Genomic DNA, 16,554 nt, shown 5'->3' with positions numbered 1-16,554 from the left:
GAGCTACCTCGAGGCTGCTCTAACTTGCCCTGCAGGCCAGTTCCATGCCCAGCAAGCCGCTGGAAGGGGGAGGGAAGAAAAAGTAGCGTCACGTGCTTCTCCTGCAACCTGGGGCTCTGGATTTACGTTCCTGGTGGATGCTAGTAAAACCTGTTAGTCTGCAGGTGGGAGAAGCCTGATTTCTCTCTCTGGAAATCAATGCCGAAAGGTCCGATGTGTATGCAAGTCATGCAGTTCGACAGAAAGGAGGCACAATTGCATATGGATTCCCCCAGTCTCCCATGTCTCTTACGCACGAGCCCTGGATCTGCCCTCCCTTGTGCTGGTGGACAGGAAACGCGATTGCATTGGAGTCGGTGGAGCTAAACTGGTGTCACACTGGGATGAGCTCAAACTCGGGCCCGGAAAAAGCCAGCTCCCGAAGGGCTCTGAGAGCCTCTTCCTCTCTGTTCTGCCCAATGCGGCGCACGCTGTCCGCACCCTAGGGACAACCGCGGGCAGGGATTCCAGAGGCTGGTGCATCACCGATGTCCTGCATAGTCCCCATGCTGAGGGTTTGTCCTGGTGTTTGGGGGCAGAGGGGGAATTTCCCCTCCAGTGCCTTGTGGCATAACAGGGATGCTCCAGCCGAACACGCCCAGGAAGCAATTCCCTGCCCTCTCACCGTTAAAAACCTCTTTTCTCTAAAACAATAGAAGCGACTCTCGGCCTTCGTTCCCCAGCTCCGCTACAGCCCCACAATTTGTCCTGTTCCTTGGGGCCTTCCTGGTTCCCCACCTCACCGCAGCCCCCAGCCTTTGTCAGACAGGGAGTCGGTCTAGTGCCGCCGTGTTCTCTCGTGCATCAGGCCTTCCCCACACAACTCCCACTCACGGCAGTACCTCGTTAGTGTGTGTGACGGCCTGGGGCCATTCATGAGCTTACTGCCACCCTGCTTCCTTCACTTCCTTGGGTGTGTGGGGAGGAAGAGCGACAGTGGGCTTGCAGTGTCCCGGTGGGACATTTTAACCATTAAGGTCTGATTCCCACATCTGGCAGAGCGGTGCCTGGCACAGGGCCCAAGAGAGCGTGTGGAGAGGGGCAAAATCCTAGAACACTAGAACTGGAAGGGACCTTGCAAGGTCATCGAGTCCAGTCCCCTGCCCTCCCGGCAGGACCAAGCATCGTCTAGACCATCCCTGACAGGTGTCTGTCCAACCTGCTCTGAAATATCCCCAGTGATGGAGATTCCACAACCTCTCTAGGCAATTTATTCCAGTGTTTAACCACCCCGACAGGTAGGAAATTTTTCCTACTGTCCAACCTCAACCTCCCTTGCTGCAGTTTAAGCCCCTTGCTTCTTGTTCTATCCTCAGAAGCCAAGAAGAACAATTTTTCTCCCTCCTCTTGTAACACCTTTTTAGGGACTTGAAAACTGCTCTCCTGTCCCCTCTGTCATCTCTTTTCCAAAGTAAACAATTCCAGTTCCTTCAGTTTTCCCTCCTAGCTCATGGTTTCTAGACCTTTCAACATTTTTTGTTGCTCTTCTTTGGACCTTCTCCAATTTCTCCACATCTTTCTTGAAATGCGGTGCCCAGAACTGGCCACAATACTCCAACTGAGGCCTAACCAGCGCAGAGCAGAGCGGAAGAACGACTTCTCGTGTCTCTTTCACAACACTCCTGTTAATGCCTCCCAGAATCCTGTTGGCTTTTTTTCCAACAGTGTCACCCTGTTGACTCCTATTGAGCTTGTGGTCCACTCTGACCAGGAGTGGTCCGAGGCCGGCTGCGGCAGCTGGCGCCCCAGGCAGAAGGCGCGATTGGCGCCCCCACCTGCACGGTCATCAATGGCCGTGATGTAATCATCAGGCGCCCTGTGATGTCATCATTGGGCGCCCCGGGCCGGCGGCACCCTAGGCGACTGCCGAGTCTGCCTATGCTCACGGGCCACCCCTGACTATGACCCCTAGATCCCTTTCTGCAAGACTCCTTTATGTCACATTATGGGGCAGCCAGGAGCTGCTTGCTCCCAGGAATAAGTTAGAGCAGCCTCAATTCTTCCCATGCCTCCAGCAGGCCGTTCTCACAGCTGGGAGTCGCTGGAGTATTTGAGCCAGCTCCCTGGATAAGCTTTGGGTTGTAGGGCTGGGATGCAGGGTGGTGAATGGGGGCACCGCCCGCTGGCAGGATATGCCAGCTTTGGGCAGTCTGTAAGGCTTGCCCACGCAATACGGTAGCTCTTCCAGGGAGGGGAGTTGAGTCCCCGAAAGGGACCCGTCTCCCCCCTGTTCGTTGGGTGGCTGCCGTTTGATGCCTTTATTTCTGCAGCCCTGCGGGTGGGCCCACGGTTTTGGAGGCAGCTTCTTGCCCCCTTTCCCAGGATCGTCCCCAGGTTGGCGGGTCTTTCCGATGACCAATTCATCGGTGAAACCGGGCAGTCGCGGCTGCAAGCCTAGGTCTCTGGCAAGGGAAGTTTGCCCTCTGCTGTCCCAGAAGGGACATGAACAGGATTTTTCAGCTGCATGACCCAGGCCTTGGTTAAACCTGAATTGACAGTCCGTCTGGATCCTGCCTTGATTTGGCTGGGCTGTCTTCTCCCGCTGCCTTGAACTGCTGTCACGTTCCACCCCAGAGGTGGCTGCATTCGAGCGCTGTGTGAGTCCCAGACCCTCCCCTTGTAACGTGGAAGCAAGCCCCAGGAGGGCCAAAATGAAGTGGTTAACTCTGAGGCTGCTGCATCTTTCCATCTGGTGCCCGGGACCTAACAACTTGGGTTATGAGTCTCCACCCAGGAAATTCCACGGCTCTCAGGACACCTCCCACGGACAGCCCTTTCTCCAGTGGGAACCTGTCTCTGCAGGCTGCAGCCCTTTGGCCAGGACCTTCTGCTCACACATGAATCTTCTGGGGTTTTGGAGGTGCAGAGAGCGAACTCCTGGGGTTGAACGATGAGCAAGTTAGCACGATGAGAGGGTCAGCATCCCTCCTGGACATCTGGAATAACCGCAGGCCGAGTGTGTGGAGACTTTTCCTTTAAAAAATAAAATCCCAGCTCTCAAAGCACAGGCTCCTTGAACTCAAAGAGCATCTCCATTAGCTCTTGGCAGAACAGGGGCTAGGACACACAGTGGCTACGTCTAGACTGGCATGATTTTCCGGAAATGCTTTTAATGGAAAAATTTTCCGTTAAAAGCATTTTCGGAAAAGAGCATTTAGATTGGCACGGACGCTTTTCCACAAAGCACTTTTTGTGGAAAAGCATCCGTGCCAATCTAGACGTGCTTTTCCGCAAAAAAGCCCCGATCACCATTTTTGCAATCGGGGCTTTTTTTGCGCAAAACAAATCTGAGCTGTCTACACTGGCCCTCTTGCGCAAAAGGACTTTTGCCTGAACGGGAGCCGCATCGTATTTCCGCAAGAAGCACTGATTTCAGACAGTAGGAAGTCAGTGCTTTTGCGGAAATTCAAGCGGCCAGTGTAGAAAGCTGGCAAGTTTTTCCGGAAAAGCGGCTGATTTCCTGGAAAAACTGGCCAGTCTAGACACAGCCAGTCAGTTCAGCTTCTATCTAGCAGAGGACAGCGGGACCTAATGAAGAACATGTGTGTGTGTGTGTGTGTGTGTGTGTGGGGAGGGGGGTTGTCCGAAAGGCCACAGATCCCAGGCAGGCTGCAGCTCACCAGCGACAGATGACGGGAGGAGGGGATGAAGTTCTGAAAGGAGACGGAGAGGCGAAGAGCGAGAAGGCAGCTGGAAGCTGAGAAGGAGACGGTTCTTGCCAATGCTGGACAAACAGGGGGAGAAGAGACAAATTCTGCTTTCTCTCCGGGGCAGATCCAGGGCAGCAGCGACAGCTGGATTCCCGGCCCTGGGCCCTTCAAATTGTGGCTGGAGCCCCAGGGTTACCACTGCCGCAGCCCCATGGCTCACGAAAGGATGGTTGGGGGAGTCCAGTCCCAGAGCTCTCCCCACACCTAGCCCCGGATCCCAATGTGCTGGCATTTGCTCCCACCCCTGAACACGCTTGTGATGGGGCGTCTGCCCTGCACTGGCCCTTGAAGGGGTTAAAACCCAGCCTCAGGTGAGGGCTGGCTGGAGGCCTGGAGCCAGCAGCTGAAGCTGGCAGCAGCCAATTAGGGCCCAGGTGAGGGGAGTATAAATAAAGGCTCATGGAGCAGCCCAAAGACTCTTTTGCTCTGGATGGGGGAATAGGAGGGACCTGGCTGCCAGGAAAGCTGGAGGCCTCCTGCCTTAGAGCAGGGCTGGAAGGCAGGCAGGGCTGGGGAGCTCTGGCCAGGCAAACCCCCAGGCTGCAGGGCCTGAAGCAAGGCCTCAGGGTACTAGGGCTATAGGAAAACAGTCGGGGTAGGAGAAGGCAGCAGGTCCACACCCCTTGCCAATGAGGAGTAGCCATTTCAGATGGCAGGTTGCCCATGGGGCAGAGGCTATATGATGACTGGTTGTGGGGATACTGAGGCACGGTGGGCCTAAGGGGAGGACTCCAGAGTGGGGGGGTGCTGTGGTAGGGCCCTACTCTGGTAGGAGGGCACCTTGTCTGGAAGAGACATGGCCCCTGACCTAGAGTGGTGGAGAACAACAAGTAACAGTGGCTGAGACACCAGCCAGAAGGGGGCGCTCCAGCACTAAACATGCTAATTCCCCCAGTGACCAGCAGGAGGCGCCCTTGGTCGTGCACCTGCCCTGTGACAACACCCCAGAGATTTTGCCCTTTTTTGCTTCTCAATCCCACAGTGGCTTGCTATTCACTGAGCGCCACTGTCTCCCCCCCCCCCCCCCCCCAGCTGCTTTTGCACAGAACAGCCCCTCCCCCTGCCCCGGTGCCTGTTATCCAGGCTGGGGCTGAGTTTCCTTTCCAGGGTGAAGTACGTCGCCCTTGCCCTTGCTGACTTTCATCCTGGTTAGGTAGGTGAGATCCTCTGCTAGGACCCCCCAAGGCCCCGCCCCTCCTGCCCATGGCTCCGCCCCTTTGGTCTCAGGCCCCCTCCCACTGCAGGGGCAGAGCCCCAGCTGACCCCGTCTCAGCAGGCCCCCAGAGCACAGAGAGGGTGAGCGGCCTCAGCCATCCCAAAGCACGGGATGGGCTCGCCGCCTCAGCCTCCCTGGCCCTGGAGCAGGAGGAAGGTGAACAGCCCCGTGTGGGTGCAGCCGAAACTCAGGCAGCCCCAGGAGACCAGAGGGAGCCAGGCTGAAGCAGAGGGGCCTGGTGCAGAGTGTGGGCGGGGCCAGGCAGGCAGCTGGGGAAGGCTACACCCTCCGCTACCACTGACACCCACCCCTCTTGGACTGGTCTGGGGTGGGGGACCGGATCAACACCAAGAACATTTTCAATTCCATTTTTTTTCTTTGCAAAAATCCCCCCTCACCACACACTTGCGTGTGTGTGTGTGTGTGTGTGTGTGTGTGTGTGTGTGTACACACAACACAACAGATTGAAACTTTTCAGATCTCAGCCTGAAAGAACCCCCGGCCCCCGACCAACATGGAAAACAATCTGCAAACATTTGGGTTTGGCAGGCACTAGTCGTAACCTCTGAGGATGCCGGGCCATTGACCGGCCACTCAGCTTGTGCAATGTTTACTGTCCTCCCTGCTGTGTTGTGTGTGAGTGGGCTTTGGGTAGCAGGAATGTGGCAGTGGTCAGATCTTGCATGCATGGGTTGCCTTACATCTCAAGTGCTCCCAAAGCATATCACAGACTGTCTACTTCAGTGGCCTCCAACCTTTTTACGCCCAAGATCACTTTTTAAATGTCAGAACAAGCCACGATCTACCTGTAATGAGCTCCCTAGCTTGCATCTGTCCTGCCACCCACTTATCAGAACTGCTTAATTGTTTGTCATAGACCCTATACCACCAGCAGTGAATGGAGATTCTCCTTCAGCCCAGCTCCCAGTAACCTATGCTTTTGAAGGTGTTACAATATGTGGCCTGTGCATGATCCACTAGGCAACACTACCGCCAGCCTTGCCAACCCTGTATGTAGCATTCCCAATGTCATTGAGGAATTAGGCAATGACATTGCAAGTGACTCAGCTTTTCAAGAAAGTTAAGTTCAGATGCTCACAAAATCAAGATTCTGTATTAGGCTAGTGACCACTGAAGTGTTATTTCTCCACTGCATCAGGGCAGGATGAATTAATCTGCAATCCCAAATCCTCTCTGGATGAAAACTCCTTCTTGTCTAAAATCTGTAATTCAGACACCAAAGAGGTAGAAAAAAAACCCCAAAATTGAGCACTGAGTGGGAAAGATCATTCCAAGGGAATGGACTTAGATGGTAAGATTTGGAAATACAGGTTTTCTTGTTCTTGTTATAAAAAAAAAAAGGTCAGGAAGCCTTATTTCAGTTCCTGCGCTAGACCCAGCGGCTGTGTCTAGACTGCATCCCTTTTCCGTAAAAGGGATGCAAATTAGACACATCGCAATTGCAAATGAAGCGGGGATTTAAATCCCCCCTGCTTCATTTGCATAAAAATAGCTGCCACTTTTTTCCGGCTCGGAACTTTGCCGGAAAAAAGGGCCAGTCTAGACGCGGATCTTTCGGAAAATAAAGCCTTTTCCGAAAGATCCCTTATTCCTCTTAAAACTGTGGGAAGCTTAGCAGGTCTTGGTCTTTGGCTGGCTGGAACCCCCAGGGGAAGGACCCAAAGACCCCAGAGTAAGGAACAGTCCTGGTTTGGAAGGCTTAGCTGGAACAGAAACAGCTTTAGGGCGAGTTTGTAGTGAGTTTGTGTACTGAGGTTTCAGTGTCAGAGTGAGCAAAGCATTTTCTGTTAGTTTGAGTTTGTAACCTAGTTGGCTGTGCCTAGTCTCACTTATTCCCACTTAAATCCTATTGCTTGTACTTAATAAAATCACTTTTGTTCACTATCAAGCCCCTGTGATGGATCGGGACAGGTCTGGGCACAGCTGAGGGCGTCCGCTTAGGGCGAATTGCACAAATTCGGGGCTCTCTCTAGCCCCCAGACTGGAGACCTTCCCAAACAGGCCACAAACCAGTCCCACAGAGCACTTCAGCTGCCTGTCTGAAGCCTCACGAGCAAAACCCCTTCGACACCCCAGCAATATCCATGCCCCAGATGGCCCCGGGCCTCATACACAGGTGGGGGGTCCTAGCACCCAATCCCACCTACCCCGAACAAGTTCTGTCCGGTTCCAAGAAACCAGCCACAGATCCCTGGTCAATTTACCCTCTGGACCTTACCCACAAATCACGCTGGGCCAATCCTTTAGCATCTAACAACTAAAGGTTTATTACTACAATAAAGAAAAGCATGAGAGTAAGGTTATTAAAGAATCATACATTACATACATTGAATCTCCCAGTTCTCGATGCAGGCTCTAGCAGAGATGTTACAGCTGCTGGCTTAAAAGTCCTTATTGCACATCCTGTGTCCGGATGGGTCCACAGTTCTTCCCGGTTTGTGATTCCCTGCGAGGCCGCATCTGGAGTCAGAAGCAGATCTGAAGACCACGTGGAGTCGGCCATATGGCCTACTTATACCCCATCCTGACTTCTTCCACGCTGGAGGGAGTCACATGGCCAGTGGCCAGGTGTGTCTTTGGCCTTCAGAGGCCCATTGTCCCCTGGAGCGTCGCTCATTAGCATGTCCATAGGCAAACATTCCTAGCCCATTACTCAAGCACATTCAGAGAGACGTCCAGTCTCCATACAGAGTACAGATTCCTAACTCCACACACGGACATTATACAGGTGTATGAAGAGCAGATACAGAATCAGAAGAAAGTGAACTTTGGTTTGACCCCTCACATGGCCCCCTTTGTACCACTTTTGGGGCGAACACCCCCCCCTCATGGGTGCAGCAGTGACCCGGCTGCTCCCCTCACAATCCAATAACGTGACAGCCCTGTGTAAATAATTACTACTCGGGGGAGTAATCGGTGTGCACATTCCCCTTTCATTGCTAAAGGGGGCTTACTATGTAATCCCTTTGGGGTTCTGATCCCGGTTGGGGGGTGAACTGCATTTTCCTTGGACCTGAAGTGGTTCAGCGTCTGTGCTGCTTCTCGGGGGGTGGGGGAGAGGCAGCGATCTCAGCTCTGTGCCTTAGCTGGGGGAGACCAGTGGGGCTGGCCCAGCAGGACCGGGTGGCGAGAAGTTCCAGAGAGCAGGTAAGGGAGTGGTAGTGGCCTACGTCAGCCCTCCAGAGGGCACCCCCAAAGGATCTTCTGTGGCCACCTGCCGTCACACTCGTTATCTGGGGGATAGAGGAGCACGCTCAGGATCTGAGCATGCCACAGCCTGGTAATACTGGGTCCCTCCTCAAACGCTCAGAAGCAAAATAAGTTGTGATGGATTAAGATGGAAGGTTCTACTCCTGGACCAGTGGCTGATTAAAAGACAGGAAACAAAGGGTAGGAATAAATGGTCCGTTTTCACAATGGAGAGTGGAGGGGGGGGGTCCCCCCAACACCTGCGCTGAGATTAATCCGATTCGTAAATCTGGAAAAGGGGGCAAACGGTGAGAGGCAACGTTTGCAGACACTCCTAAATTACCTAAGATCATTAAGCCCCTGGCAGATTGCAAAGGGATCTCGCGAAACTGGGGGGACGGGGCGACAAAATGAAACCCACGGCTGATACGTGCAAAGTGCGGCATGGCGGAACGCAGAATCCCAGCTGTGCAAAATAACGGGCTCCTAACGAGCTCCTCCCACTCAAGAGAGAGACCGTGGCGTCGTTAGGGGGAGTTTGCTGAACACGACGGCGCAGGGCGCCGTGGCAGGCAAAAAGCTAGCGACATGTTAGGGACCATTGGGGAAGGGTTTGATGATTAGACAGTAAATGCCGCAATATTGCTGTACTAATCGTTGGGACGCCCACCCCTTGAATACCGTGTGCAGATCGGCCTGCCACAGCTCGCAAAAGGCAGATCGGAGTTGGGAACGGTGCAGTGAAGAACCACACACATGGTTTAGGGGGGTGGAAGAGGTGCTATTTACCCCTCTGAAGACCAGGCCCACCGGGGGGATGGAGAAGGGGGCAAAAGGGGCAGTTGCCCTAGAGCCCAGTGATTTAAATCACTTCTGGAGCACCTCATGGCACACTCCAGGCGGATCTAAAGGTGTCAAGCCATGCTCTGGGTGGCACTGAGGGCTGGGGGGGGAGGCGGGGCTACCCTAGCTTCTCCCTTTCCATCTAACATCCCGTCCCTCCCGGGACCACACAGTTGGCTGCCCACCCACCTTACCCAAGGCCTGGCATGGCTGTCAGCTCCTCTGCACAAGACAGAGTTCAGCCAATTACATTAATAGGGAGCCAGTTTAGAACAAACCAAAGGAAATACTTCTTCACACAACATACAGTCAACCTGTGGAACTCCTTGTTGGGGGATGTTGTAAAGGCCAAAATATAACTGGTTCAAACCAGTACTAGATAAACTCCCGGAGGATGGATCTCTCAATTGTCAGAGACACGCGATGCTCTGGATGTACCCAAATCTCTGCTTGCCAGAAGCGAGGGCTGGAATCCAGGGGGTGGATCACTCCCGGATCTGTTCATTCTCTTTGCAGCGCCTGGCGTGTGCCACTATTGGAAGACAGGCTACAGGACTAGATGGACTTTTGTTCTGACCCAGCCCGTGTCTTTTCTCAGTGGAAGATTGCAGATCTTCTGGAATTAGATTTAGCAAGTTAAGACTCGCTAACTGGAACTCACAGGGCACCCATCGGCGGCTGGTTCTCCTGCCCATGTGCAGAGTAAGGGAAGCTGACTGGACCATTCACTCCCGTTGGCCTCCTGATGCGGGGACGGACGGGAAACTCAAAGCAAAGGATGTTGACTCCAGCTACGTAATTAGCACAGCTGGAGTTGCATATCTTGAGTTGACCTTCCCCGTTAGTGCAGATCTGGCCCTGGGGTGGCCGTTCTTACGACCCACCAGCACCGGGAACCGTTGATACCCTCAATCCAACTGCACAGGCCTCAGCAGGGGAGTCTTGCTGGGAAGGCAAAAATCTCCCCTCCGTGTGGTGCTCCTGTTTGTAGCTCTTGCCTGAAACCTGCCACTGGTTCCAGTCTCTCCTGGACCTTCGGAGAGCGCGTTTCGGGAGGGCCTCGCCCCACTCAAGGAGTAAGAGGGAGACATTTCTCTGGTGGAGGGGGAGGGAGGGGAGTTGAACAGGAAAAGGTGCTGGGCGTGGGGTTTGCAATGTGCAAAGGGCTCCCAGCCGGGATGGAGAAATGAGCAGACAGCAGGCGAGATGCTCAAAGGTGCCTGGTAGACTCAATGTATCACCTGTCTGTCGCCACCAGGTATCTGTGTGTCGGCTGCTTGTGAAATCCACAGCCCGCTTTTCGGGGATTCGTGCACCCGGTGTCACCCAGAGAATGGGGAGAATAGTGGTAACAGCCACATGCTAATCGCCAATGTCAGGCACACTTTTATTTAGTTAAACACTCTTGTAGCTAGAAAATATACTGAAAGCTACAGGCCACTTTTTCAGTTTTTGCTTGATGCCTGCACATATAGGCAACCAACTTAACAGGTTTAAGTCCTGGGCCTACAGCTGTTACACTCAAACTTTGTCCTACACCGCCACTGTGTGGACACGGGACAAACTACAACAGCATTTCCAAAACCACACTTTGGGCTAAAACCCTAAAAGACAGAACTATGTAGCACTTTAAAGACTAACAAGATGGTTTATTAGGTGAGGAGCTTTCATGGGTCAGACCCACTTCCTCAGATCAATATGTGGAAGAAAATCGGCATGACCATATATACCAAAGTGATACAATCAAAAAAATGAACGCACGTGAAATTGACAAATCAAATTTTAGAACAGAGTTGGAGTAAGGAGGGAAGGTTAGGGTCTGTGAGGTAATGACATAGGGGTGATAATAGAGGAAGCTATCTTTGTGATGGGTGAGATAATTAGAGTCTTTGTTTAAACCCATACATAAAGTGTCAAATTTAAGCATGAATGATAATTCTGAAACTTTACCTCACAGACACTAACCTTCCCCCCTCACCCCCACTCTGTTCTAAAATTTGATTTGTCAATTTCATGGTTTTTGTATTGTATCACTTTGGTATATATGGTCATGCCGATTTTCTTCCACATATTGATCTGCGAAAGTGGGTCTGGTCCATGAAAGCTCATCAACTAATAAACCATCTTGTTGGTCTTTAAAGTGCTACATAGTCCTGTCTTTTGTTTCAGCTAGACCAGACTAACACGGCTACGTCTCTATCACAGTTTGGGCTAGTAATAGCGATGTAGCCGTGTTAGTCTGGTCTTGCTGAAACAAAAGACAGGACTATGTAGCACTTTAAAGACTAACAGGATGGTTTATTATAAGCTGATCACCTAATAAACCATCTTGTTAGTCTTTAAAGTGCTGCATAGTCCTACACTTTGGGCTATGTGCCTAGCAATCAAGTTCCTACATCAATCAAGGCAGGTTACACACTGTTATTATGTACATGCACTCGTCAGCAGCTGATGTACAGGTGTAAAACTTCTGATTAATGCATGGGAAAATTATTAAAATAAAAATCGGACTATCCCATATATAATAAAATAATAATATAATACAACAATAATAATAAAATAATAATAATGAATCATGAGTAAATAATTGTAGTCTGTCTGTCTAGAGCAGGGTTAGTCCCTGATGGGTCACCAGATGCTTTATCTACTTGCTCATCCACAGTCCCTGCCCGCGATGCTTTCCACAGCTCCCATTGGCCAAGATTGGTGAACCACAGCCAATGGGAGCTGCAGGCAGCTGTACCTACTCATGATATCCAGAATTATGATATACTAACCTCCGGCCCACAGAGATTAGACATTTAAAAATAATGATCAAACAAGTTAGCCTAGTAAGGCAGTGGTGCCTAGTGGATGGAAACACAGCACTAGAATATAGAAGATCACAGGATACAATTTGTGCTAGTGTTGCCCGCTGGATGACCTTGAGCAAGTTACTTTCCCTCTGCGTGCCTCAATTTCCCCATCTGTAAAATGGGGAAATGATCCTGACCTCCTTTGTAAAGCGCTTTGAGATCTACTAGTGAAACGAGCAAGGTAAAAGCTGATTATTATTAATCATAAGAGTTATCAATCGCAGATATTATCAGACTTCTCCTAGACTCAGAGACACACTCTGCCCTTTAAGAAGAAGCTATTTTTTATTTGCTAAAATAAAGAAAATACAGATGTTGGACTTACAGGATCCATCAACGTCTATTAGTCAGTTTCCATGTCTAGGAAAGTTGCAAAGATAATTCCTCTGTGTAAACATTCCTTCAGTTTCAAACACGGTGATTTTGCTTCTGTTCTACCTTTAAAGGTGTTTGGTGACTTTATTTCTGTGCCACATTTCTGAGCTGGACTCTGCTGTGCTCATAGAAATCTTGGGAGGGGACGGTGAAAATGTGAAAACCACTTTTCAGATGAATATGTGTGGAGGTGGTGGAATTAGATTAAAATCTCTCCAAATTTCGATCACATCAAGAATTGTTGTCTAAAAATGCCTGCTTTGTCAGAAAGGTATTTTTCATATTAAAAACCCCCAACTATTGTGTGGGAAACGGTTTCCTGTCCTGGGTGTGTTTTCAGGAGCTGGAATTTCCCCGCCTCGTCCCAAATCTCAAATCCGGTCTAACAGTCAAAGTCTCAAAAATACTCACAAACGGTCACACGGAGATGGGTTTTGTTCTGACTCCTTCGAAACGGTTCATTCTGCTAATTTCAAAATGTGGTATTTCCATCCCTGTGCCAGGGCTCCATCCGGGTGCAAACATCCAACGCAGCACCTGGCATCCTAAGATACAAGTACGCAGCGGTGAGGGCAAACCTGGGTATATGGAGTCGCCGCCCTGTGATTGCCAAGGCCAACTGAACGCACATGGGAGCACGTGGCCGGCTGTGTTTGGCTGACCAGTCGTCTGTGCAAACACTGATTTTGTGCGTGCAGCTGTGCAGGCAAATAAGGAATATCAGCCTCTTGGTATTTTTTGTTATCAACATAACGAAAATAATAGAGTCAAAATAGCGCATCACCTCTGCGTGTTTTGATTTGCATAAAGGGCAAACTCAGTCGGTACCACCAAGACCTCAAAACCTGGTCTGTGCAGGGTAGAATCCAATGCAACCTCTCCCACAATGGTTCAGTGTTTAGAGGGCATTCGGCTAAGACTTAGGAGACCTGGGTGCAAAATTCTACTCTGCTACTGAGTTCCTGGTAGGCCTTGGGTAGGTCACTTTGTCTCTCAGGATGCATCTGACAAAGGGGTTTTTAGCCACACAAGCCTATGCCCAGATAAATCTGTTTGGTTTTAAGAGTATGTCTACACTACAAGGCTATGTCTACACTGGCGGCTTCTTGCGCCAGAAATATGCAAATGAGGCTAAGCGTGGAATATCGCTGAGCCTTATTTGCATACCTAATGAGCCGCCATTTTTGCAGAAGAGGCTCTTGCGCCAGAAGGAGTGTCTACACTGCCCCTTCTTGCACAAGAAAAACCCTCTTGCGCAATGCCGCTACGCTGATTATTTTCAGGAATAACGGCATTGCACAAGAGGGTTTTTCTTGCGCAAGAAGGGGCCGTGTAAATGCTCCTTCTGGTGCAAGATCCTCTTCTGCAACAATGGTGGCTCCTTAGGTATGCAAATGAGGCGTGGCGATATTCCACGCTTTGCCTTATTTGCATATTTCTGCCGCAAGAAGCCGCCAGTATAGATATAGCCCAAGGGTATTTTGAAATAAGTTATTTTGGAAGGATAACTCCCAAAATAACTGTTTTGAAACCGAGTGTCCACACTACAGGGAAGCCTCATGTGGGTGCTTTACCTCAATTGAGAGCCCCAGGAAACACTGAGGAGAAATTACTCTGAATGGCCCAGAAGAGGTGCTATTTCGAAATAACAGCAGTGGAACGTCCACACTATTGCTATTCCGAAATAGCCGTTTGGAAATAGGCGTTATTCCTCGTGAAATGAGGGTTTATTGTACCGGAATAAGAAGCCTGTTGTTCTGACATAATTCGAGATAACTGGCTTGCTGTGTGGCCACTCACCATGCTATTTCGAAGTAACATGAGTTGTTCAACCCAGCTGTAGCTCAGGTGGGTGTCCTGGGGAGAACACTCTAAAACAGTTCCTAGAGCAGAGCTTTTAGAAAAGCAGCCAATCTGGCAAAATAAATAAGGTTTGTGCAGCGCTCAGAGTTGATGATGGTGGGGACCAGATAAGCGCCAGGAAGAGATCCTATTGGCATGACGACAGAGAGTCGGGGTGGGGGAGGTGATAGTGTTTGGGAGACTCACATCCCTTGGGGCGAGAGACACGCTTTCAAGCGTGCACAGAGCTCTGCTCCATGGGGCGGGAGGTTTTCAACCGAGTGGGTTTTCTCGGTTGGAAGATGGGGGTTTGGCCAAAACAAACGTTGTGGAACAGGGCGATGCTGAACGCAGATTCCCCACTCAGTCCATGGCTGGAAGAAAAAAGTTTCAAGATTGTCCAAAAGTTTTATTTGGACATTGTCCGAATGTGCTCGCAGGGTGGCTTTGCTCATGCGCAGCCGGGAACACCGAACAGGAAGGCTTCGTGCAGTGGAGGTGAAAGGGTTTGGGGATGTACAGGGCCAACTTATCCATTAGGCACAGGGCCTAGGGCCCACGATACTTTTAGGGGCCCACGAAAATGTTTTAATTTCTTTTAAAACTCAGAAGAAAAAAAATGACCTTTTAGAGTCGAAGAAAATGTTTTAATTTTTTTCCTCACATCAGAAAAAAGTGAAACTTTTAGGGCCCCCGAAAATCTATGAAATTTCGCCTAAAACAGAAAAAAAAATGTTGAAGTATTTAAAGTTATCAAAAATACTTTTTAATATTGATATTTATGATGGTGGAAGGCAAAAGCACCTAGGGCCCACGAAAGTCATAATGCGGCCCTGAGGAGGTGCACTGAACCCCGGGTTCGTTAAGCAAACGAGATTCTTGAGCGCTCTGATGCTCAGTTGTGTTCCATCCCTGCTCACCGCCAGCTGAGCTAGAGGCCTTTGGCCCAGTCAGGCCTGGCTGCTCACTCAGGTCTCTCTTCCCAGGAAACAACGTTCGTGGGCCCAAACCAAAGCGCCCATCCATGGGCGAGAAGAGATCCAACCTTAAAGCCATTGATCCTCCCAACCCAAGTGGTCAAGCAAACCTGGCCAGCCAATCAGGGCACAGAGAAGGATCAAAGCCAAGCAGCACGGCCGTTTGGTACCCAAGGCAAGGCCCGTGTTTGCTCACCTCTAGACCTGGCTGTGGGGGCCCTGGCTTTGCCTCCAGCCCAGGTCTGCTCTCAGTGGTCTTTGGCTGAGCCTCACGGAGCACCTCTTCTGGCCCGTGGTAGGAGACAAAGCTTGACCCGCTGGAGGGGGAGCGCAAGGCGTTACGGACTCAGAACGCTCCCCCTCCTCCCCAACCAAGCGTGTCTCTTGCCCCAAGGGATGACGCGTCTGCAGCAAGCGGCCGGTCGGCCGCCATCGCCCCTGCCTCGGGCGCAAATGGACAATCTGGCGCTGGAGCTAAAAATGCATTCTGGTCCTGCTTTCGGCTGCTTGGTAGCTATTCATAAGAGGGCACAATGACCTTTCCCCTCCCACAACGATCGTCCTTCCCCAGGTCGACCCTGGACTTTTAGCTGCCCCGGGACGCTGCGAGGTAACAGAGCTTTTATGAGGGCGTGTTGCTGGTGTCTCAGTCACCCCCACGTCACGGGAGGCCAGCAGTGATGGGGTTTCATTTCTCGGCCCCCCGCTCATCTCAGAGATTGCCAGGCCAAAAGGGACCCTTCGCATCTGACCTCTCTTGCTGCGTGCTGGCCAGAGAACGGCCCCCAAATTATTCCGAGGGAAGATGTTCTAGAGCGGGGGTGGGGAAACTGTGGCCCCTGGCTTGTCTGGAGCTGGCCCCCAAGGTTTAGGGTCCTCCCCAGCATTGGGGAGCCCTCACTGGCACTGCAGCCCCCTCCCCCACCTTGCTGCCTCCCCCAGCCCCCGACTGATTTTTCTGTGGGTCAGCAGCCCCCTCCTCCAAAAAGGTACCCCCCCACACCCTTTGGGAGGGAATCCTCTCTTGATACAAACATGGGTCGTGATGGGGAATCCACCCATGCTCCAAGGCCTAGCGGGTCGCCCCGTTCAAAATGCAAACTGTACTGCCCGTCTGAAATTGTCTGGCTTCCGCCGCCGCATCGTGTTAGCACTTTCGCTGCCAGCCTGATGCGCCCCTGTCGGTACTCAGACTGCCACCCGGTTACCCCTAAACCGCTCTGTTCAACCGATTGCCCGCCTGGGCCACAAAGCCGCACCGAGGTTCGGAAACGGTGTTCCGTGAACAGTTTGTTGGCAGTCACGGGAGGGCTGGCTTCTCCGACTGGACGGCTCCGAAAACTCCTTGGCGGTCAGACTTTGCCGGCCAAAGAGTGGATGGGGTGGTCACCGGGGTGTTAAGTAGATGGGACGGAAAGAAGGTGGGTCCTTCAGGTGAGAGGGATGGAGATTCACGAGTGGATTGACGTGGCCAGACCACGTCTTCA

The sequence above is a fragment of the Pelodiscus sinensis genome, chromosome 10 (genome assembly GCF_052426305.1).
Source record: "Pelodiscus sinensis isolate ZL-2025 chromosome 10, ASM5242630v1, whole genome shotgun sequence".
In the NCBI taxonomy this organism is placed as follows: Eukaryota; Metazoa; Chordata; order Testudines; family Trionychidae; genus Pelodiscus; species Pelodiscus sinensis.
This window is presented reverse-complemented; position numbering follows the sequence as displayed.